General features: G+C 59.9%; 2 non-coding genes across 2 annotated transcripts; both read left to right on the top strand.

Moving 5' to 3' along the window:
• The first annotated feature begins 13,801 nt into the window (after nt 1-13,801).
• On the top strand, nt 13,802-13,920 carry LOC131866565 (5S ribosomal RNA). Its single transcript, XR_009365166.1, has one exon. It is a non-coding gene; the product is annotated as a 5S ribosomal RNA (ribosomal RNA).
• Nucleotides 13,921-19,835: 5,915 nt separating this feature from the next.
• Nucleotides 19,836-19,954, top strand: LOC131866553 (5S ribosomal RNA). The gene has a single exon (XR_009365154.1). It is a non-coding gene; the product is annotated as a 5S ribosomal RNA (ribosomal RNA).
• The last annotated feature ends 46 nt before the right edge of the window (nt 19,955-20,000 follow it).

Below are 20,000 nucleotides of genomic sequence, written 5' to 3'. Positions count from 1 at the left end.
CCTCTCGAAGGAAGGCCTCGGCCTTAATCGTCCACGACAAACAGCTCGACGAGGCATGAAGCACCCACGGGAGCCGGAGCACGACGATGCAGAGTCTCGGTTCACAGGAGCCTGGGAAGAACATCCCGTACGGAACCCTTTACCCGAAAACATCCGAACCGCACATGCTCGCGACAGTCCTGCCGTTAGAGAATGCACCGTGCACGCGACCGAGTAAGGCCACTCAGAGACATCCATTTCCCAGGTATATGCCCCCTACGCACTTTTGGTGGCGCAACTCGCACGAACAGTCCCACCTCGACCCCGTATACAAGCTTTTTTGCCTCGAAGAGTTCGTCGGAGACGAAGAAGCAACCTTCAGTGCAACCGTAGCACTCTTTTGTGCAACCGCCCAAACAACGCCCCCTCTACCCTCTGTCGAAACACTCGGCATTGCTGCTCCCTAAGGTGAGCTTCTCCTCATAGGCAATTCCGCTCTTATCCGGTCACGTTTGTGTGCCCGAATTTCGCAAGGCAACCTCCATGGGACATGGAAAAGACTCGAGAAGAGAGCTCGCTCACGGGAGAGAGAAGCCAAGGAGACCACGAGAGTGCTGAGAGTGGGACAGCGCTGAATAGGCGGGAGAAGCCTGCGCGTATAAACGGAGATATATATCCAATTGCAACGAAGGAACGTGCCAAAGATCGAGAACAATGGCAGAAATGCTAGTAACGTGCACTTCGGGACCAACGCATCACCGGAAGACAACCGCCAAACATCGAAAGAGTCGCGATGCTCCGCAACCTACGTGCAAAGCGGTCGCACACCGGGTAAGGGAGTGAGAGCCCCAAACATAGCTGGGCGAGGCGCTCACTCCGCTCTTTAATATCTCGTTAATACCGCCAAGGAAATGGCACAAGCACACACACACAAGCATCCTCGGAAGAGGACAGTTCGAGTGACAGGTCAAATCCAAGAGTTCCGAAGACTACCTCCAGGAACAATCGGGAACAAGACCGATTACAAGTCGTCGAGTCTGTTACTGGGCGAACACGAGATGCGCACAGGAAATCGATCAGCCCTCACAATGGCCCAAGGCCAGAGATCGGACTGCTACGATTTACCCCAACAATCATCGTGCCACTCTTCGCAGAGAGGTGATAGACGCCAACGAGCCCGCGCATAGCAATCGAGGTGTAAAAAGGGCGTTGAAGGCAGGAAGCCTGGACGAAAGAGGCTACGAGGTCACCTCGAAGCGGTCTAAGAATCGGGCGCACTTGGGGCGACTACCAGTGCCAACCCCTTATCCCGCGGTGCGTCCGACACACAGAAATTTCCAAGGCGGCCAAGGAGCCTCCCCGCATAGCAATCGGGGTGTGAGGTTACGGATGCAGCATTGATAGCAATCGAGGTGGGAGGCGAAGGATGCAGAAGTGAGAGCCGAGGGATGTAGCAGAGATAGCAATCGGGGTGTGTGATGCAGAAGAGATAGCAATCGAGGTGTGCGGTGGGAAGGGCCCAGCAGCCAGAATGCATGAAGCGACGGATGAAGCAGTGATGACAACCGGGCTGTGAGGAGAGGAGGGATGCAGCCAAGAAAGCAATCAGGGCTCGAGGCAAGGGATGCATCAAGGATAGCAATCATGTTGTGAGGCGAGATTCCAAAGGCTAAACGTGAGAGGCTGCAGGGTCGACTCAGAGAGGTCTATGCATGTGAGAGGCTGAAAGCAAGGTCAACTCGGAGCGGTCTATGCATCGGGCGCGCTTGGGGCGACTACCAGTGCCAACCCCTTATCCCGCGACGCGTCCGACAAAGAGAACGTTCCAAGGCGGCAGAGGAGGTTACCAGCCGAAGGATGCAGTAGCAATAACAGGTATAGTTCCGCGGCGGCCGAGAAGACTCACCGCATAGGAATCGGGATGCGAGGCGAGGGATGCGGCGGGAAGGCCCCGACGGCTAAACGGAAGAGGCTGCAGGGCCGCCTCGGAATGGTCCAAGCATCGGACGCGATTGGGACGACTACCAGTGCCAACCCCTTATCCCGCGATGCGTCCGATACACAGATAGTTCCAAGGCGGCCGAGGAGCCTCACCGCATATCAATCGGGGTGCGAGGCGAGGGATGGGGCGGGAAGGCCCCAACGGCTAGACGGAAGAGGCTTCAGGGCCACCTCGGAATGCTCCAAGCATCGGACGCGCTTGGGGCGACTACCAGTGCCAACCCCTTATCCCGCGATGCGTCCGATACACAGATGGTTCCAAGGCGGCCGAGGAGCCTCACCGCATAGCAATCGGGGGTGCGAGGCGAGGGATGGGGCGGGAAGGCCCCAACGGCTAGACGGAAGAGGCTTCAGGGCCGCCTCGGAATGGTCCAAGCATCGGACGCGCTTGGGGCGACTACCAGTGACAACCCCTCATCCCGCGATGCGTCCGATACGAAGATGGTTCCAAGGCGGCCGAGGAGCCTCACCGCATAGCAATCGGGGTGCGAGGTGGGGGATGCGGCGAGATGGCCCCAACGGCTAGACGGAAGAGGCCACAGGGCCGCGTCGGAATAGTCCAAGCATCGGACGCGCTTGGGGCGACTACCAGTGACAACCCCTTATCCCGCGATGCGTCCGATACGAAGATAGTTCCAAGGCGGCCGAGGAGCCTCACCGCATAGCAATCCGGGTGCGAGGTGGGGGATGCGGCGAGATGGCCCCAACGGCTAGACGGAAGAGGCTGCAGGGCCGCCTCGGAATAGTCCAAGCATCGGACGCGCTTGGGGCGACTACCAGTGACAACCCCTTATCCCGCGATGCTTCCGATACGAAGACAGTTCCAAGGCGGCCGAGGAGCCTCACCGCATAGCAATGGGGGTGCGAGGTGAGGGATGCGGCGAGATGGCCCCAACGGCTAGACGGAAGAGGCCACAGGGCCGCCTCGGAATAGTCCAAGCATCGGACGCGCTTGGGGCGACTACCAGTGACAACCCCTTATCCCGCGATGCATCCGATACGAAGATAGTTCCCAGGCGGCCGAGGAGCCTCACCGCATAGCAATCGGGGTGCGAGGCGAGGGATGCGGCGAGATGGCCCCAAAGGGTAGACGGAAGAGGCTGCGGGGCCGCCTCGGAATAGTCCAAGCATCGAACGCGCTTGGGGCGACTACCACTGCCAACCCCTTATCCCGCGATGCGTCCGATACACAGATAGTTCCGAGGCGGCCGAGGAGCTGGGGGATGCGGCGAGATGGCCCCAACGGCTAGACGGAAGAGGCTGCAGGGCCGCCTCGGAATAGTCCAAGCATCGGACGCGCTTGGGGCGACTACCAGTGACAACCCCTTATCCCGCGATGCGTCCGATACACAGATAGTTCCGAGGCGGCCAAGGAGCCTCACCGCATAGCAATCGTGGTGCGAGGTGGGGGATGCAGCGAGATGGCCCCAACGGCTAGACGGAAGAGGCTGCAGGGCCGCCTCGGAATGGTCCAAGCATCGGACGCGCTTGGGGCGACTACCACTGCCAACCCCTTATCCCGCGATGCGTCCGATACACAGATAGTTCCAAGGCGGCCGAGGAGCCTCACCGAATAGCAATCGGGGTGCGAGGCGAGGGATGCGGCGAGAAAGCCCCAACGGCTAGAGGGAAGAGGCTTCAGGTCCGCCTCGGAATGGTCCAAGCATCGGACGCGCTTGGGGCGACTACCAGTGACAACCCCTTATCCCGCGACGCGTCCGATACACAGATAGTTCCAAGGCGGCCGAGGAGCCTCACCGCATAGCAATCGGGGTGCGAGGCGAGGGATGCGGCGAGAAGGACCCAACGGCTAGACGGAAGAGGCTTCAGGGCCGCCTCGGAATGGTCCAAGCATCGGACGCGCTTGGGGCGACTACCAGTGACAACCCCTTATCCCGCGACGCGTCCGATACACAGATAGTTCCAAGGCGGCCGAGGAGCCTCACCGCATAGCAATCGGGGTGCGAGGCGAGGGATGCGGCGAGAAGGACCCAACGGCTAGACGGAAGAGGCTTCAGGTCCGCCTCGGAATGGTCCAAGCATCGGACGCGCTTGGGGCGACTACCAGTGACAACCCCTTATCCCGCGACGCGTCCGATACACAGATAGTTCCAAGGCGGCCGAGGAGCCTCACCGCATAGCAATCGGGGTGCGAGGCGAGGGATGCGGCGAGAAGGACCCAACGGCTAGACGGAAGAGGCTTCAGGGCCGCCTCGGAATGGTCCAAGCATCGGACGCGCTTGGGGCGACTACCAGTGACAACCCCTTATCCCGCGATGCGTCCGATACACAGATAGTTCCAAGGCGGCCGAGGAGCCTCACCGCATAGCAATCGGGGTGCGAGGCGAGGGATGCGGCGAGAAGGACCCAACGGCTAGACGGAAGAGGCTTCAGGGCCGCCTCGGAATGGTCCAAGCATCGGACGCGCTTGGGGCGACTACCAGTGACAACCCCTTATCCCGCGACGCGTCCGATACACAGATAGTTCCAAGGCGGCCGAGGAGCCTCACCGCATAGCAATCGGGGTGCGAGGCGAGGGATGCGGCAAGAAGGACCCAACGGCTAGACGGAAGAGGCTTCAGGGCCGCCTCGGAATGGTCCAAGCATCGGACGCGCTTGGGGCGACTACCAGTGACAACCCCTTATCCCGCGACGCGTCCGATACACAGATAGTTCCAAGGCGGCCGAGGAGCCTCACCGCATAGCAATCGGGGTGCGAGGCGAGGGATGCGGCGAGAAGGACCCAACGGCTAGACGGAAGAGGCTTCAGGTCCGCCTCGGAATGGTCCAAGCATCGGACGCGCTTGGGGCGACTACCAGTGACAACCCCTTATCCCGCGACGCGTCCGATACACAGATAGTTCCAAGGCGGCCGAGGAGCCTCACCGCATAGCAATCGGGGTGCGAGGCGAGGGATGCGGCGAGAAGGACCCAACGGCTAGACGGAAGAGGCTTCAGGGCCGCCTCGGAATGGTCCAAGCATCGGACGCGCTTGGGGCGACTACCAGTGACAACCCCTTATCCCGCGACGCGTCCGATACACAGATAGTTCCAAGGCGGCCGAGGAGCCTCACCGCATAGCAATCGGGGTGCGAGGCGAGGGATGCGGCGAGAAGGACCCAACGGCTAGACGGAAGAGGCTTCAGGGCCGCCTCGGAATGGTCCAAGCATCGGACGCGCTTGGGGCGACTACCAGTGACAACCCCTTATCCCGCGATGCGTCCGATACACAGATAGTTCCAAGGCGGCCGAGGAGCCTCACCGCATAGCAATCGGGGTGCGAGGCGAGGGATGCGGCGAGAAGGACCCAACGGCTAGACGGAAGAGGCTTCAGGGCCGCCTCGGAATGGTCCAAGCATCGGACGCGCTTGGGGCGACTACCAGTGACAACCCCTTATCCCGCGACGCGTCCGATACACAGATAGTTCCAAGGCGGCCGAGGAGCCTCACCGCATAGCAATCGGGGTGCGAGGCGAGGGATGCGGCGAGAAGGACCCAACGGCTAGACGGAAGAGGCTTCAGGGCCGCCTCGGAATGGTCCAAGCATCGGACGCGCTTGGGGCGACTACCAGTGACAACCCCTTATCCCGCGACGCGTCCGATACACAGATAGTTCCAAGGCGGCCGAGGAGCCTCACCGCATAGCAATCGGGGTGCGAGGCGAGGGATGCGGCGAGAAGGACCCAACGGCTAGACGGAAGAGGCTTCAGGGCCGCCTCGGAATGGTCCAAGCATCGGATGCGCTTGGGGCGACTACCAGTGACAACCCCTTATCCCGCGACGCGTCCGATACACAGATAGTTCCAAGGCGGCCGAGGAGCCTCACCGCATAGCAATCGGGGTGCGAGGCGAGGGATGCGGCGAGAAGGACCCAACGGCTAGACGGAAGAGGCTTCAGGGCCGCCTGGGAATGGTCCATGCATCGCACGCGCTTGGGGCGACTACCAGTGACAACCCCTTATCCCGCGACGCGTCCGATACACAGATAGTTCCAAGGCGGCCGAGGAGCCTCACCGCATAGCAATCGGGGTGCGAGGCGAGGGATGCGGCGAGAAGGACCCAACGGCTAGACGGAAGAGGCTTCAGGGCCGCCTCGGAATGGTCCAAGCATCGGACGCGCTTGGGGCGACTACCAGTGACAACCCCTTATCCCGCGACGCGTCCGATACACAGATAGTTCCAAGGCGGCCGAGGAGCCTCACCGCATAGCAATCGGGGTGCGAGTCGAGGGATGCGGCGAGAAGGACCCAACGGCTAGACGGAAGAGGCTTCAGGGCCGCCTCGGAATGGTCCAAGCATCGGACGCGCTTGGGGCGACTACCAGTGACAACCCCTTATCCCGCGATGCGTCTGATACACAGATAGTTCCAAGGCGGCCGAGGAGCCTCACCGCATAGCAATCGGGGTGCGAGGCAAGGGATGCGGCGAGAAGGACCCAACGGCTAGACGGAAGAGGCTTCAGGGCCGCCTCGGAATGGTCCAAGCATCGGACGCGCTTGGGGCGACTACCGTTGCCAACCCCTTATCCCGCGATGCGTCTGATACACAGATAGTTCCGAGGCGGCCGAGGAGCCTCACCGCATAGCAATCGGGTTGCGAGGCAGATTATTGGGAAGGGAACCCCCTGGGATGCGGCTCAAGCAGTGCCCAAAGGGACTGGAATGCGGAATCACATCGAGAGACCCAAATGCTATACGAGGGCTCAAATCGAATTATCGATTTGGCCACGACATGGACGCATCGGAACGACTACCTTTGCCGAACCACTCGCAATTGCATCCATACCGAAACCAATAGACATTTCCGTTAGAGCCCTCGCATAGCATTCGGGAATCTCGCATGCCCCTCTAAATCGACCAATGCTGGCGCTCAACGAAAATCCGAGCGCTACCACCGTTCGAGCGCCAGCATTGGTCGAGTTAGAGGGGCACGGGGGAGAATGCTCCAGTCAACACCTCCCCTATATAAGTTATTTGTCCGATTCTCGCACAACCGTAGTCTGCCTCGTCGAATCAAACAACGGTCCCAGATTCCGACTTCCGTTCCGTAGAGACCCAAAAGCTAGATGGAGGCTCGCAAGAAAGAGAGTCGGCGCATAGCAATCGGGTTTCTCGAACGTTTAGGGACCGAGCTCACTTGCGGATAGGGCAAAATCCGCCAAGCAACCCAAAAGCTAGACGGGGGCTCGAATCGAATCGCCTAGGCGGCCACAACAACGACGTGTTGGATCGACTACCAGTGCCAAACCATTCAGCAAGACTAGTCTGTGTCGAGGCCGGATAGAGATTCTCAGAGAGCGCCCGTATAGCATTTAGGAGACCTGCCGCGTCCCTCACACTCGACAAATGGTGGTGCACGTTTATAAATCCGAGCGATCCCAACCCTTTCAAGCACCAACATCGGTCGAGATAGAGGGGCACGGAGGGGGCTGCGTGAGACAACACAGTCCCCTATATAAGTTATTTGTCCGATTCTCACACATCCGAAGAATGGTCATCAAATCGGACAACAGCCCAAACTTCCGACTTCCGTCCCAGAAAGCCCAAGAGCTATCTAAAACGTTCATGGCCGGAACTCGATCGCGGCTATACCAGTCCGCCAAGCAACCCAAAAGCTAGACTGGAGCTCTAGTCGAATCACCTCTGTGGCCATTGCAAGGACGTGTTGGAGCGACTACCATTGCCGAACCATTCCGCAGGTCGAGTCCATACCAAGGCCGCATAGAGATTCACGATGAGCTCCTGCATAGCAATCAGGAGACTTGCCGTGTCCATCACAATCGATAAATCCTGGTGCAAGATTTTTGCATCCGAGCGCTCCAACCAGTCGAGCACCAGCATCAATCGACATAAACGGGCACGGGGGGAGGATGCTCGAGAACACTACCTCCCCTATATAAGTTATTTGTCCGATTCTCAAGCAGCCGAAGTCTGGTCATCGAATCGGGTCAAAGACCACAACTTCCGACTTTACCCACAATGCAAGTCATCGAATCGAACATCGGCCCCCGAGTCGGACTCCATGCGTATGTCAGGTCATCGGACCCAAATTCCGCCTTCCTGCGCATGGCGGGCCATCAATATCAACTCGGTCATCGGACCCAAACTCCGCCTTTCTGCGCATGGCACGCCTTCAAATCGGTCATCGGACCCAAATTCCGCCTTCCTGTGCATGGCGGGCCATCAACATCAACTCGGTCATCGGACCCAAATTCCGCCTTTCTGCGCATGGCACGCCATCAACTCGGTCATCGGACCCAAATTCCGCCTTCCTGCGCATGGCAGGTCATCGGACACAAATTCAGACCTCGCCAATATGCCTACGTATCGAATCGGTCATCGGACCCAACTTCCGACTTCATCCATACTGTAGGGTCTTTGAGGTTGGCGCGGTGCGCTCAACCCGGGGAGTCGACCCATCGAAGCATACACCTCCCCTATATAAGCTATTTGTCCGATTCCCACACCTGTGTAGTTTGCACCTCTGACCAGGACATCGACCCCAACTTCCGAACTCGACTGCAACGACGGCACCAGCGCCTTGGTGCGCACCTTGCGACGCACAGTCCCAACATTCGCCTTCCTGCACATGGCAGGTCATCGGACCCAAATTCCGACCTCGCGAGTATGCCTACATATCGAATCGGTCATCGGACACAACTTCCGACTTCATCCATACCGTAGGGTCTTTGAGGTTGGCGCGGTGCGCTCAACCCGGGGAGTCGACCCAACGAAGCATACACCTCCCCTATATAAGCTATTTGTCCGATTCCCACACCTGTGTAGTTTGCACCTCCGATCAGGACATCGACCCCAACTTCCGAACTCGCCTGCAACGACCGAACCAGCGCCTTGGTGCGCACCTTGCAACGCACAGTGCCAACATTCGCCTTCCTGCACATGGCAGGTCATCGGACCCAAATTCCGACCTCGCGAGTATGCCTACATATCGAATCGGTCATCGGACCCAACTTCCGACTTCATCCATACCGTAGGGTCTTTGAGGTTGGCGCGGTGCGCTCAACCCGGGGAGTCGACCCAACGAAGCATACACCTCCCCTATATAAGCTATTTGTCCGATTCCCACACCTGTGTAGCTTGCACCTCCGATCAGGACATCGACCCCAACTTCCGAACTCGACTAAAAAGACCGCACCAGCACCTTGGTGTGCACCTTGCAACGCACAGTGCCAACATTCGCCTTCCTGCACATGGCAGGTCATCGGACCCAAATTCCGACCTCATGAGCATACCTACTAATCGAATCGGTCATCGGACCCAACTTCCGACTTCATCCATACCGTAGGGTCTTTGAGGTTGGCGCGGTGCGCTCAACCTGGGGAGTCGACCCATCGAAGCATACACCTCCCCTATATAAGCTATTTGTCCGATTCCGACACCTGTGTAGTTTGCACCTCCGCTCAGGACATCGACCCCAACTTCCGAACTCGCCTGCAACGACCGAACCAGCGCCTTGGTGCGCACCAAAAGTGCGCACTTTTGGAGGGCACTTTTGTGCGCTCCAAAGGTGCGCACTTTTGGAGGGCACTTTTGTGCGCTCCAAAGGTGCGCACTTTTGGAGGGCACTTTTTGGAGGGCACTTTTGTGCGCTCCAAAGGTGCGCACTTTTGGAGGGCACTTTTTGGAGGGCACTTTTCTGCGTTCCAAAGGTGCGCACTTTTGGAGGGCACTTTTTGGAGGGCACTTTTCTGCGCTCCAAAGGTGCGCACTTTTGGAGGGCACTTTTTGGAGGGCACTTTTCTGCGCTCCAAAGGTGCGCACTTTTGGAGGGCACTTTTTGGAGGGCACTTTTCTGCGCTCCAAAGGTGCGCACTTTTGGAGGGCACTTTTGTGCACTCCAAAGGTGCACACTTTTGGAGGGCACTTTTTGGAGGGCACTTTTCTGCACTCCAAAGGTGCGCACTTTTGGAGGGCACTTTTTGGAGGGCACTTTTGTGCGCTCCAAAGGTGCGCACTTTTGGAGGGCACTTTTTGGAGGGCACTTTTGTGCGCTCCAAAGGTGCGCACTTTTGGAGGGCACTTTTGTGCACTCCAAAGGTGCGCACTTTTGGAGGGCACTTTTCCTGCGCTCCAAAGGTGCACACCTAGGTGAGCACCTTCGACCACACCTTGTAGCACACCAAACTCTGACTTTCGACTTCATCCGCAATGCAGGGTCTTTGAGGTTGGCGCAATGCGCACAACCAGGGGAGTCGACCCATCAAACCCAACACCTCCCCTATATAAGCTATTTGTCTGATTCTCATACATGCGTAGCCTGCAGGAGCAATTAGGACATCGACCCCAACTTTCGGCTTCTAAACGAAAACAAGGTCTTTGAGGTTGGTGTAATGCGAACAACTAGGGGAGTCAACCCATCAAACCCAACACCTCCCCTATATAAGCTATTTGTCTGATTCTCATACATGTGTAGTCTACAGGAGCAATTAGGACATCGACCCCAACTTTTGACTTCTTAACGAAAACAAGGTCTTTGAGGTTGACGTAATGCGCACAACCAGGGGAGTCGACCCATCAAACCCAACACCTCCCCTATATAAGCTATTTGTCCGATTCTCATACATGTGTAGCCTACAGGAGCCATTAGGACATTGACCCCAACTTTTGACTTCTTAACGAAAACAAGGTCTTTGAGGTTGGCGTAATGCGCACAACCAAGGGAGTTGACCCATCAAACCCAACACCTCCCCTATATAAGCTATTTGTCTGATTCTCATACATGTGTAGCCTGCAACAACGATTAGGACATCCACCCCAACTTCTGAATTCGTCTGCGTTGACCGCACCAAAGGTGCACGCCTTGGTGCTCACCAAAATCCGACTTCCGACTTCTTCTGCTATGCGGGGTCTTTGAGGTTGGCGCAGTGCGCACAACCAGGGGAGTCAACCCACCGAATGCAACACCTCCCCTATATAAGCTATTTGTCTGATTCTCATACATGCGTAGACTGCAGCAATGATTAGGACATCCACCCCAACTTTTGACTTCTTAAACAAGACAGGGTCTTTGAAGTTGGTGCAGTGCACACAACCAGGGGAGTCGACCCATCAAACGCAACACCTCCCCTATATAAAGCTATTTGTCCGATTCTCATACGTGTAGTCTGCAGCAGCGATTAGGACATCGACCCCAACTTCCGAATTCGTTTGCATTGACCGCACCAAAGGTGCACGCCTTGGTGTGCACCTTGGAGTGCACTTTGGTGCTCACCTCGGTGCACACTTTGGTGTGCACCTCGGTGTGCACCAAAGGTGCGCACCTTGGAGCGCACCAAAGGTGTACACTTTGGAGCGCACCACATAGGGTCTTTGAGAGGTTGGCGCAGTGCGCACACCAAGGTGGGTGTTGAGGTGCGTGCCGAGGTGGGTGGGTGCTAGGGTGCGCTCCATGGTGGGTGCCAGGGTGGGTGCGTGCTAGGGTGGATTCCAAAGAGGGTCATAGGGTGGGTGCCAAGGTGGGTTGGTGATATAGTGGGTTCAAAGGTGGGTACTAGGGTGGGTTCCAAGGTGGGTCACAAGTTGGGTGCCAGGATGCGTGGGTGTTAGGTTGGGTGCCAAGGTGGGCTCCTGCGTGGGTGGGTGCTAGGGTGGGTTTCAAGGTGGACGCGAGGGCGGGTGCCAAGGTGGGTAACAAGTTGGGTGTTAGGATGGGTGAGTGCTAGAGTGGGTGCCAAGGTGGGTGGGTGCTAAGGTGGATGCCAAGGTGGTTCACAGGGTGGGTGGGTTCTAGGGTGAGTTCCAAGGTGGGTCACAGGTTTAGTGCTAGGGTGCGTGTCAAGGCGGGTGTCGAGGTGCCTGGGTGCTAGGGTGTGGATGCCAATGTGGGTCATAGGGTGGGTACTAGGGTGGGCTGCAATGTGGGTGCCAAGGTGGGTAACATGCTCGGTTGGTTCTAAATTGGGTGTCAGGGTGGGTGTGCACCCACCTTGCCCGAGGTGGGTGCCAAGGTGCCAGTGTGGGTGGGTGCTAAGGTGGATGCCAAGGTGGGTGAGAAGGTGGGTGATAGGTTGAGTGGTAGGATGGGTGGGTGCCAAGATGGGTCACAGGGTGGGTGCAAGGGTGGGTAGGTGCTAGGGTTGGTGTCAGGGTGGGTGGGTGCTAGGTTGGGTTCCAAGGTGGGTGCGAGGGTGAGTGTCAAGGTGGGTCACAGGTTAGGTGCTAGGATGGGTGAGTGCTAGGGTGCAAAGGTGCCAGGGTGGGTGCTAGGATGGGTCGATGCTAGGGTGAGTGGCAAGGTGGGTCCACAAGTGTCAAGGTGGGTGCCGAGGTGGGTGCCAACTTGGGTTCCAAGGTGGGTGCCAAGTGGGCGACTGCTATGGTGGATGCCAAGGTGGGTCACGGGGTGGGTGCCAAGTTGCTAGGTTGTGTTCCAAGGTGGGTGCCAACGTGGCTGCTAGGGTGCGTGGGTTAAAGGGTGTGTCACAACGTGGGTGCCAGGATGGGTGCGCACCCACACTGGCCAAGACGGGTGCAAGGTTGGGTTCCAAGCCCGGTCACAGGCTGGGTGCTAGGATGGGTGGGTGCCAAGGTGGGCACCAGGGTGGGTGCACCCACCCTGGCCAAGGTGGGTCACGGGGTGGGTCCTAGGGTGGGTAACAGGGTGGGTACTAAGGTGCGTGCCAAGGTGGGTCATGGGGTGGGTGCCAAGGTGGGCACCAGGGTGGGTGTGCACCAACCCTAGCCAGGGTAGGTCACGGGGTGGTTGTCGGGGTGGGCGTCAAGGAGCCAAGGTGGGTGGCAAGTAGCCAAGTTGCGTGCCAAGGTGGGTGTCGGGGTGGGTGCCAAGGATCCAAGGTGGGTGCCAAGGAACCAAGGTGGGTGTCTGGGTGGGTGCCGAGGTGGGAGCCAGGGTGGGTCCCAAGGTGAGTGCAAAGGTGGGTGCCAGGGTCAAGGTGAGTGCCAATGTGGGTTCCAAGGTGCCAGGGTCAGGGTGAGTGCCAATGTGGGTTCAAAGGTGCTAAGTTGGGTGCGAGGTTGGGTGCGAGGGTGGGTGGGTGCCAAGGTGTGCTAGGTGGAAGCCCGGGTGGGTCGGCATCCCATGGGTGTCGAGTTGGGTGCCTGATGGGTGCTTCTTGTCAAGTTTTAGTCGTCGGGACTCATTTCGAGCCTTAGAGGTCGTTTCTTGTCCGGTTGCCCTGTCTTCGACCTGGGAACCCAATTTTGGTCCTCGGGTCCCATTTTTTTTTGTCTCGCATCCCACTTTTGGCCTGTGGCCTTTTCGGGGTCGATTCTCGTTTTGGGCATCAGAGCATGTTTCTTCTCCTAAAACCCAATATTTGTTTATTAAGTCTCGGAACACATTTTTGTTCTCGTGGACCCATCATGGGTCTTGGAACGCATTTGTGGTCCTTGGGTCCCATTTTGCATCCCGAAACTTGTGTTTTGGTGCTTGATCCCTATTTTGGGTGCCCACCTTGCACCAAGTGCGCACCCGGGGCAAACCGAGCGCCTTGGTGCACCGGGGCAAGATCGAGCGTGCACCCGAGGCGCCCCGAACATGCACCAAGGTGCACTCGGCCCACATGTGAGCGCAGGTCGTTGCGCCCGAGGTGGTGTGTGGGCACCGCGTTGCAGACGGGACACTGCACGCACACGACGCCCCGTCCAGGTGCACGCACGTAGGCCGGGCCGGGTGCACACCCGACGCCCTAGCAAGGTGCGCGCACCCGGGCAGGGCTCACACTTGGCGAACGGGGCGCACTTCGCGAGGGAGGGTGTGCACCTCGACGGGGGTGGGTGGCCGGGGTGGATTCGCACGTGGGTCGCGGTTTGCTAAGTACACACTGCGACAAGCTCATAACGGGTGCGATCATACCAGCGTTAGTGCACCGGATCCCATCAGAACTCCGCAGTTAAGCGCGCTTGGGCCGGAGTAGTACTAGGATGGGTGACCTCCCGGGAAGTCCCGGTGTTGCACCCTTTCTTAGTTTTTCGCCGGGCGTCGCAATGCTATTTGAATAAACCTTTTGCCCGTTTGCGTTCTCGTCGGGGCCGGGCCGGGCCGGGGTGCGCTGCCCGCACTACCGCGCGCGCGGGGGCGACACCGAGCGCGCACCCGAGGCGCCCCGAGCACACAGGCCACGGTGCAACCCGGGCGTTGTGCGCGCACCCCGGTGCGCCCGAGGTGCTGCGCGCGCACCCAGGTGAAATCGGTGTGCACCTCGGCCAGTGCGCGCTCGGTCGAGTCGCGCACGTTGGCCAAGGTGCACGGTGATGTTTCTTACTCTAAGGTTCCGCACCAGACGCCCGGGACAGGTGAGCGAAGCTGGGCGGGGCCGGGTGCGCGGCCGGGGCAGGTGCACGCAGCTGGAGAGAGCTTTGGAGCACACCAGAGGTGCGCACCTTGGAGCACACTTCGGAGCGCACCAATGATGCGCTCCATTCAAAAGTTTCCTGAAAAGGCAAAAAAAGTTGAGATTATAGAATTTCCCACTTGAGAGATTGTAAAAAAAAAAAATTTAAAATGAAGGAAACGCGGGTGCCAAGGTGTGCGCGCCCGGGTGCGCAGCCCAGCCAAGGTGTGCGCACCAAGGCGCCCACCCTGGCGAAGGTGCACGCAAGGTGCGCACCCGAGGCAAACCGGACAATTAACCCAACTTTCGACTTCGCGCGCACCTGCGCACCTTGGAGCGCACTTCGGAGCGCTCCTTGTTGCGCACCAATCTTGGGCACCTCGGAGTGCACCATGGCGCCCACCAAGGTGCGCACCCGGGGCAAACCGAGCTCCGACTTCGTGCGCACCTTGGAGCGCACGAAAGGTGCGCACCATGGCGCCCACCAAGGTGCGCAGCCCAGCCAAGGCGTGCGCATCAAGGTGCGCACCCTGGCGAAGGTGCGCACCCGGGGCAAACCGAGCTCCGACTTCGTGCGCACCTTGGAGCGCACAAAGGGTGCGCAACCCAGCCAAGGTGTGCGCACCCCGGGCAAACCGAGCTCCGAATCGTGCGCACCTTGGAGCACACTTCGGAGCCCTCCTTGGTGCGCACCGATGTTGCGCACCTCGGAGCGCACCCGGGGAAAACAATGCAATTAACCCGACTTTCGACTTCGTGGGCACCTCGGAGCGCTCTCGGGTTCGCACCTCGGAGCACACCGAGGTGCGCACCTTTGATGCGCTGCCTTCACCAATTTCCAGAAAAGGCAAGAAAACATTGAGAAGGTGTGCGCACCGAGGTGCCCACCCTGGCGAAGGTGCACGCGAGGTGCGCACCCGGGGCAAACCGGGCTCCGACTTCGTGCACGCCATGCTGCGCACCTTGGAGGGCCATGGTGCGCACCTTGGAGCACACTTCGGAGCGCTCAATGGTGCCCAACCCAGCCAAGGTGCCCACCGCGGCGAAGGTGCACGCGAGGTGCGCACCCGGGGCAAACCGGGCTCCGACTTCGTGCACGCCGCACCTTGGAGCACACTTCGGAGCGCTCCTTGGTGCGCACTAGGGCGCGCAACCCAGCCGAGGTGCCCACCCCGGCGAAGGTGCACGCGGGGTGCGCACCCGAGGCAAACCGGGCTCCGACTTCGTGCACGCCATGGTGCCCACCGCGGCGAAGGTGCACGCGAGGTGCGCACCCGGGGCAAACCGGGCTCCGACTTCGTGCACGCCGCACCTTGGAGCACACTTCGGAGCGCTCCTTGGTGCGCACCAGGGCGCGCAACCCAGCCGAGGTGCCCACCCCGGCGAAGGTGCACGCGAGGTGCGCACCCGGGGCAAACCGGGCTCCGACTTCGTGCACGCCATGGTGCCCACCGCGGCGAAGGTGCACGCGAGGTGCGCACCCGGGGCAAACCGGGCTCCGACTTCGTGCACGCCGCACCTTGGAGCACACTTCGGAGCGCTCCTTGGTGCGCACCATGGTGCCCACCAGGGCGCGCAACCCCGCCGAAGGTGCACGCGAGGTGCGCACCCGGGGCAAACCGGGCTCCGACTTCGTGCACGCCGCACCTTGGAGCACACTTCGGAGCGCTCCTTGGTGCGCACCAGGGCGCGCAACCCCGCCGAAGGTGCACGCGAGGTGCGCACCCGGGGCAAACCGGGCTCCGACTTCGTGCACGCCATGGTGCGCACCAGGGTGCCCACCGCGGCGAAGGTGCGCACCCGGGGCAAACCGGGCTCCGACTTCGTGCACGCCGCACCTTGGAGCACACTTCGGAGCGCTCCTTGGTGCGCACCAGGGCGCGCAACCCAGCCGAGGTGCCCACCCCGGCGAAGGTGCACGCGAGGTGCGCACCCGGGGCAAACCGGGCTCCGACTTCGTGCACGCCATGGTGCCCACCGCGGCGAAGGTGCGCACCCGGGGCAAACCGGGCTAGGACTTCGTGCACGCCGCACCTTGGAGCACACTTCGGAGCGCTCCTTGGTGCGCACCATGGTGCCCACCAGGCCGCGCAACCCAGCCAAGGTGTGCGCACCAAGGTGCACGCGAGGTGCGCACCCGGGGCAAACCGGGGTCCGGCTTCGTGCACGCCGCACCTTGGAGCACACATCGGGGCGCTCCCGGGTTCGCACCGGCGTTGCGCACCGTGGTGGGCACCTCGGAGCGCACCGTGGTGGGCACCTCGGAGCACACCAAGGTGGGCAGCGAGGTGCGCACCTTTGATGCGATGCCTTCACTAATTTCCATAAAAGGCAAAAGAAAACGAGATTTTAAAATTTCCGTTTTGAAAGATAGTGAGAAAAAGGGAATGCTGGTGCCATCTTGAGCCCGCCCTGGTGCGCAGCCCAGCCAAGGTGTGCGCACCAAGGTGCCCACCCTGGCGAAGGTGCGCGCCCGGGCAATTAACCCAACTTCCAACTTCGCGCGCGCCAGGGTGGGAGCGCACCCAACAACCGGGCCTGGGAAGAGCCAATGCGAGAAACCCCACCAAACGCTCTGACAAAAAAAGAGGGGGCGCTCCAGTAACCCCGCTTCGGAGCGCACCCTGGGCAAACCCAGCCAGGGTGCCCACCCCGGCCAAGGTGCAGGCGAGGTGCGCACCCGGGGCAAACCGGGCTCCGACAACGTGCACGCCGCACCTTGGAGCACACTTCGTAGCGCTCCCGGGTGCGCACCTCAGAGCACACCAAGGTGGGCAGCGAGGTGCGCACCTTTGATGCGCTGCCTTCACTAATTTCCAGAAAAGGCAAAAAAAAGAGGAGATTTTAAAATTTCCGTTTTGAAAGATAGTGAAAAAAACGGAACGCGGGTGCCATCTTGAGCCCGCCCGGGTGCACAGCCCAGGTAAGGTGCCCACCCTGGCAAAGGTGCGCACCCGGGCAATTAACCCTACTTCCGACTTCGTGCGCGCCAGGGTGGCAACCGGGCCTGGGAAGAGCCAATGCGAGAAACCCCACCAAACGCTCCGACAAAAAAAGAGGCGGCGCTCCAATAACCCCGCTTCGGAGCGCAGCCGGGGCAAACCCAGCCAAGGTGCCCACCCCGACGAAGGTGCACGCGAGGTGCGCACCCGGGGCAAACCGGGCTCCGACAACGTGCACGCAGCACCTTGGAGCACACTTCGAAGCACTCCCGGGTGCCCACCGGCGTTGCGCACCGTGGTGGGCAGCGAGGTGCGCACCTTTGATGCGCTGCCTTCACTAATTTCCAGAAAAGGCAAAAAAAAATGAGATTTTAAAATTTCCGTTTTGAAAGATAGTGAAAAAAACGGAACGCGGGTGCCATCTTGAGCCCGCCCTGGTGCGCAGCCCAGGCAAGGCATGCGCACCAAGGTGCCCACCCGCGGTGCACGCCCGGGGCAAACCGGGCTCCGACTTCGTGCAGGCCGCACCTTGGAGCACACTTCGGAGCGCTCCTTGGTGCGCACCATGGTGCCCACCAGGGCGCACCCGGGGCAAACCGGGCTCCGACTTCGTGCACGCCGCACCTTGGAGCACACATCGGAGCGCTCCCAGGTTCGCACCAGCGTTGCGCACCTTTGATGCGCTGCCTTCACTAATTTCCAGAAAAGGCAAAAAAAAACGATATTTTAAAATTTCCGTTCTGAAAGATAGTGAAAAAAACGGAACGCGGGTGCCATCTTGAGCCCTTCCTGGTGCGCAGCCCAGGCAAGTTGTGCGCACCAAGGTGCCCACCCTGGCGGAGGTGCGCGCCCGGGGCAAACCGGGCTCCGACTTCGTGCACTGCATGGTGCCCACCAAGGCGCGCAACCCAGCCAAGGTGCCCACCGCAGCGAAGGTGCACGCGAGGTGCGCACCCGAGGTGCACACCCGGGGCAAACCGAGCTCCGACTTCGTGCACGCCGCACCTTGGAGCACACTTCAGAGCGCTCCTTGGTGCGCACCAGGGCGCGCAACCCAGCCAAGGTGCTCACCCCGGCGAAGGTGCACGCGAGGTGCGCACCCGGGGCAAGCCGGGCTCGGACTTCGTGCACGCCGCACCTTGGAGCACACATCGGAGCGCTCCCGGGTTCGCACCAGCATTGCGCACCTTTGATGCGCTGCCTTCACTAATTTCCAGAAAAGGCAAAAAAAAAAAAAAAACGAGATTTTAAAATTTCCGTTTTGAAAGATAGTGAAAAAAACGGAACGCGGGTGCCATCTTGAGCCCGCCCTGGTGTGCAGCCCAGGCAAGTTGTGCGCACCAAGGCACCCACCCTGGCCAAGGTGGGTCACGGGGTGGGTCCTAGGGTGGGTAACGGGGTGGGTACTAAGGTGCGTGCCAAGGTGGGTCATGGGGTGGGTGCCAAGGTGGGCACCAGGGTGGGTGTGCACCAACCCTAGCCAGGGTAGGTCACGGGGTGGTTGTCGGGGTGGGCGTCAAGGAGCCAAGGTGGGTGGCAAGTAGCCAAGTTGCGTGCCAAGGTGGGTGTCGGGGTGGGTGCCAAGGATCCAAGGTGGGTGCCAAGGAACCAAGGTGGGTGTCTGGGTGGGTGCCGAGGTGGGAGCCAGGGTGGGTCCCAAGGTGAGTGCAAAGGTGGGTGCCAGGGTCAAGGTGAGTGCCAATGTGGGTTCCAAGGTGCCAGGGTCAGGGTGAGTGCCAATGTGGGTTCAAAGGTGCTAAGTTGGGTGCGAGGTTGGGTGCGAGGGTGGGTGGGTGCCAAGGTGTGCTAGGTGGAAGCCCGGGTGGGTCGGCATCCCATGGGTGTCGAGTTGGGTGCCTGATGGGTGCTTCTTGTCAAGTTTTAGTCGTCGGGACTCATTTCGAGCCTTAGAGGTCGTTTCTTGTCCGGTTGCCCTGTCTTCGACCTGGGAACCCAATTTTGGTCCTCGGGTCCCATTTTTTTTTGTCTCGCATCCCACTTTTGGCCTGTGGCCTTTTCGGGGTCGATTCTCGTTTTGGGCATCAGAGCATGTTTCTTCTCCTAAAACCCAATATTTGTTTATTAAGTCTCGGAACACATTTTTGTTCTCGTGGACCCATCATGGGTCTTGGAACGCATTTGTGGTCCTTGGGTCCCATTTTGCATCCCGAAACTTGTGTTTTGGTGCTTGATCCCTATTTTGGGTGCCCACCTTGCACCAAGTGCGCACCCGGGGCAAACCGAGCGCCTTGGTGCACCGGGGCAAGATCGAGCGTGCACCCGAGGCGCCCCGAACATGCACCAAGGTGCACTCGGCCCACATGTGAGCGCAGGTCGTTGCGCCCGAGGTGGTGTGTGGGCACCGCGTTGCAGACGGGACACTGCACGCACACGACGCCCCGTCCAGGTGCACGCACGTAGGCCGGGCCGGGTGCACACCCGACGCCCTAGCAAGGTGCGCGCACCCGGGCAGGGCTCACACTTGGCGAACGGGGCGCACTTCGCGAGGGAGGGTGTGCACCTCGACGGGGGTGGGTGGCCGGGGTGGATTCGCACGTGGGTCGCGGTTTGCTAAGTACACACTGCGACAAGCTCATAACGGGTGCGATCATACCAGCGTTAGTGCACCGGATCCCATCAGAACTCCGCAGTTAAGCGCGCTTGGGCCGGAGTAGTACTGGGATGGGTGACCTCCCGGGAAGTCCCGGTGTTGCACCCTTTTTTAGTTTTTCGCCGGGCGTCGCAATGCTATTTGAATAAACCTT

The sequence above is a fragment of the Cryptomeria japonica genome, unplaced genomic scaffold, assembly GCF_030272615.1.
Source record: "Cryptomeria japonica unplaced genomic scaffold, Sugi_1.0 HiC_scaffold_150, whole genome shotgun sequence".
Taxonomy (NCBI): Eukaryota; Viridiplantae; Streptophyta; class Pinopsida; order Cupressales; family Cupressaceae; genus Cryptomeria; species Cryptomeria japonica.
The sequence above is the reverse complement of the archived record's forward strand: the minus strand, read 5'-3'. Positions and strand labels throughout refer to the sequence as shown.